Raw genomic sequence first — 4,418 nt, 5'->3', positions numbered from 1 at the left:
ATTTAAAATCATTATTTAAAAAAAAGCGGTTAGAGGGTTAAGGACTAACTAACAAAGTTAAAGCTAAAAAAATAAAATAGATTAAAGGGGCATTTTCAATTCCTATTCGTCCTTGTGAACCAAAAAAAAAGAATATTTCATTTGGTACCCGTAATTTTGTTTAACATTGCACTGAATTTTATCAAATAAGTTTTTGAATTAACCATATCTTTGACATTATAACGAGCCCTAACCTCCAAAGTCGGCCGCTATGATCTAGTGGTAAGCAGTTCGCGCTTCCACTCCGCAACGCCTGGGTTCAAGCCCTGGTCAAAGCAACATCGCAAAAAAAATAGAAAAAAGGTTTTTTCTTAACAGCGGTCATCCCTCGGCAGGCAATGGCAAACCTCCGAGAGTTTCTACCATGAAAAACAGCTTCTCACAAAAATACAATCGCCGTTCGGACACTGTAGGTCCCTCGGCTTTGTGTGACAACATCAAGGCGCACGCCGCAAATCGGGAGAGAAGCCGGGCCAAACACTAACACAGGGGTTCTTAAACTTTCAAGATGATGGAGTCCTTAAGACATTTCACATTTCATTTGGCAATTCATCTCGTTCCTTGTAGAAAGTTGTATATAACCCTTTGGCTACAGCGGCCAACAACACATACCAGTTAGAAAAAAACAAGCTGTCAAGCGCAAGCTCAATGCTCTTATATAGGTATGGCTAATGTGATCAACTATTTCATAGCTCAAAGAAGTACAGGTTAGGTTAAGTTAAGTTAACGCCACGAGACGATTAAGGAATTTCGAATGCGGCTAATTTCGATCCCTGAGAGCTCAGAGTTTGTTCAGAAGCGCGAGCCAAAATGCTTCCATATTAGCAACGCGAAGGTGTAAAAGAAATTGTGGAGATGATTCCACTTCATATTCCTCTTGACAGAAACGGATTAGCCGAAATTCATAGTCTAACCGCATGAATACCAATCGCACAATGGCATATCAGAACCCCCATAACTAGCCCTTGAGAGGTAATGTATGCAGAGAAACGCCCTCTTTTCCTTTTTTATGTCACAAAAGGACCCGGTTTCCCTTAGCCTAATAACAGTTCGCGCTGCGACAATTCTGTCTGCAATATCCGCCGGCGCCGTGTTGCACACATGTATGTCCTGCTCCAGTGTAGGTGTGGTTCCTAATGCTCCGTTAATTCCTGTTTTAAAAGTGTAGCCTTCTCTAGTGAGTTCCACCAGACAAGGGCTCCTTGAAACAATATAGGCTTAAATCTGGTTTCCTAGAGCTAATGAATTAATTTGAGCGAGAGACCCCACGTTTTACTGATAGCTCCCCTTTAGCAGTGCGAGGCAACCGACACCTTTCCTACCCCTTTCTCAATGTTAGGTTTTATATGACAGCCGCCGTTAATGGCCCACCTAGTTCAGGTAACCTTGAGCCAGATCAAAAACGGTGTATATAAATCGTCCCTTAACCAAGAGTTCCACATCATCTACATAGGCGATCACACGACAGCCTACTTTTTCCAGTCCCACTAGAAGGTCATTTACTACCGCAATCCAGAGCAGGGGAGAGAGAACACCACTTTGTGGAGTGCTCCTATTGACTCTGTCCTGAGTGCAGACGCTCCCCCACTACGCCGCAACAGCTCTGTCACGAAGTAAGCTTATTAGGTTGGTTTTAACCCCCAGATTATGAATATTCTTGACTATTGTCTCTCGAGTGACATTGTTGTAGGCCCCCCTCGATATCCTCCAACTGCATAATCTTCATGCGTGAAGGCTTCCTCTGACCACTTTACCAATGTGTGCAGGACGGTATTAACCGACCTTTTCTTGCAATTAGCATATTGAGCCCTTGACTGACAGTTCAGAGGAATCACGTTTCTTATGGACGGGTACAGGTCTCTCTAGCATTTTTAATAAAAGCGTTTTTATCAAACACGAAGACACTGATAGGCCTAAAATCCCTAGGTGAAACATGAGAGCCTTTTCCGGCCTTCGGTATGGACGCAACACTGACTACCCTTCAAGCCATGGGGATGTACACGGTCCTCACGCTGTTCGCATACATAGGATCCAACCAATTGCACGACACCTACAGAGCCCTTTTGCAGCTGCACAGGTATGATGCCATCGGTCCCCGACGACGTTAATGGTTTAAACAGGACCTGGGGGAGATCAGTTAGCGACAATTTCCGAATCGCTATCGCACTTTTTGACGCAAAAGCATATATATCATACGTAAAAAAGTGCTATAGCGATCCGAAAGTTGTCGCTAACTGGTCCAGAAGTACAAAATATCAAAAAGAAGTACATTTGACTGTACTTCGAAGTACGAAGTACAGGAGCGAAAAAAGAAGTACTGTACTTCCGAAAGAAGTACGGTTGGTCACATTACGTATGGCACTCGGTACGGAAATCATACTAACTACGGGTACATACATATGTATACCTGAAAATAGAAAATTGTGTCTCGGTCAAGCTGTTTATAGAACTTCATGCTAATTCATACCAAAATTCATTTCGCGGAACCCCGGTGAATTTTCTACGGAACCCTTGGGTTCCGCGGAACCAACTTTAAGAAGCTCTGCACTAACATATGTGTAAGCGCCAATCTATTATTATTATTTGTTATTAGAAAAGAAAATTTTTGATAGTTAAAAACCAACTAAGAAAATAAATTTTTAAATTGAATAATATATCATACGATATACTCGGTACAAGCAGGTGGGATGAATGGCGCAATAAACAGGTGAAGTAGTGAAACAGCTTTTTCGCTTTATTTTCTGACATTCGGATGTCTTATAGTTACATTTTGTAGGCATGTTTTCAAATAAGGCAGTGTCCAAATATTTCTTCTCACTGTAATATTACTTCACCTGGTATAATTCCACCATGGGTGGGGTGCATGCAATAACACCATACGCAATAATTCCCATTACTTGAGCATTAAGAAGCACTTTCAGAAGCCAGCTAGTGTAATTTTATTATTATATATTTTTTTTTTCTAAACGGTTATAATGACAGCAGTGCATAATTGCGAAAAATTGTATACTTACAAACACGTCCATTAACTTTTTCGTGTACTACTTTTGGTCAAATGTAACTGGGTGACTACCTACATACATAAGTTGGTCTTATTGCTCAACGAGAAATGAAATAAAGCAAATTTATTTTATTTCACATTTAATTGAGAAATAACAAAATTTGCGTTATTGCCGTTTGTTTTATTTCAACCCACCTCCCCCCTCCCCCCCTCGTATTTTTGTATCCTTTCTGCCTCTTTTTCTTTGCGAAGTTTTTATAGTTGATCATAGGAAGACAGGAGGAGGAGGACAAGTCCTTCTTCTCTTGATGCTTCTATAGTGTTCGTTCGCGCCATTGCTTTTACTTTCACCCAAGGCCGAGTAGGAGTTTTCAACGTAGCGTCAGGAAATACAGTTATTTCTCTACGTGCATCGGTTTATGCGGTATATAAAGAGGACGTGCGTCATGAGGGATTGGTAGAGCGTGATTTTTTACGTCGAGAGGTGCCTCTCCTTTTCAGTTGCCTGCACTTCCGATAATTTCGACAAATATGAATAACTTGGGAAAAAATCTATGTAAACATTGCAAAAAATGATAACCATATATGTATATATTGCATGAAACACTAAATTTTATGTAAGGCGCCTAATAAAAAGTTGTTTACGAACATTCACACTAAATAAGACAGTAATATCCATCCTTAAGTTTTATACTTTGTCTTTTGAATTATATTTACTTTTATTTTTTTCGTATATACATATTTTTGATCAAATATTTGAAGAAATAAAACATCCTTCTTGCATTACATACAAATGCATGCCCGAATTTTTGTATACCTTAACCGTTTTGACCATCTACAGACGGTCGAAATGTTTTTACACCTAGCGTACGTATTTTCAGAGGTAAATTGAAACTGAGTTTGAAACACTGCTCAGAGTTGCCTAATTACCAACATCTAAAATTATGGGTGATTTAAAATCATTATTTAAAAAAAAGCGGTTAGAGGGTTAAGGACTAACTAACAAAGTTAAAGCTAAAAAAATAAAATAGATTAAAGGGGCATTTTCAATTCCTATTCGTCCTTGTGAACCAAAAAAAAAGAATATTTCATTTGGTACCCGTAATTTTGTTTAACATTGCACTGAATTTTATCAAATAAGTTTTTGAATTAACCATATCTTTGACATTATAACGAGCCCTAACCTCCAAAGTCGGCCGCTATGATCTAGTGGTAAGCAGTTCGCGCTTCCACTCCGCAACGCCTGGGTTCAAGCCCTGGTCAAAGCAACATCGCAAAAAAAATAGAAAAAAGGTTTTTTCTTAACAGCGGTCATCCCTCGGCAGGCAATGGCAAACCTCCGAGAGTTTCTACCATGAAAAACAGCTTCTCACAAAAA

This window comes from Rhagoletis pomonella, unplaced genomic scaffold (assembly GCF_013731165.1).
Source record: "Rhagoletis pomonella isolate Grant_MI unplaced genomic scaffold, Rhpom_1.0 Rhpom_scaffold_00001, whole genome shotgun sequence".
Taxonomy (NCBI): domain Eukaryota; kingdom Metazoa; phylum Arthropoda; class Insecta; order Diptera; family Tephritidae; genus Rhagoletis; species Rhagoletis pomonella.
Note: the sequence above shows the minus strand (reverse complement) of the source record.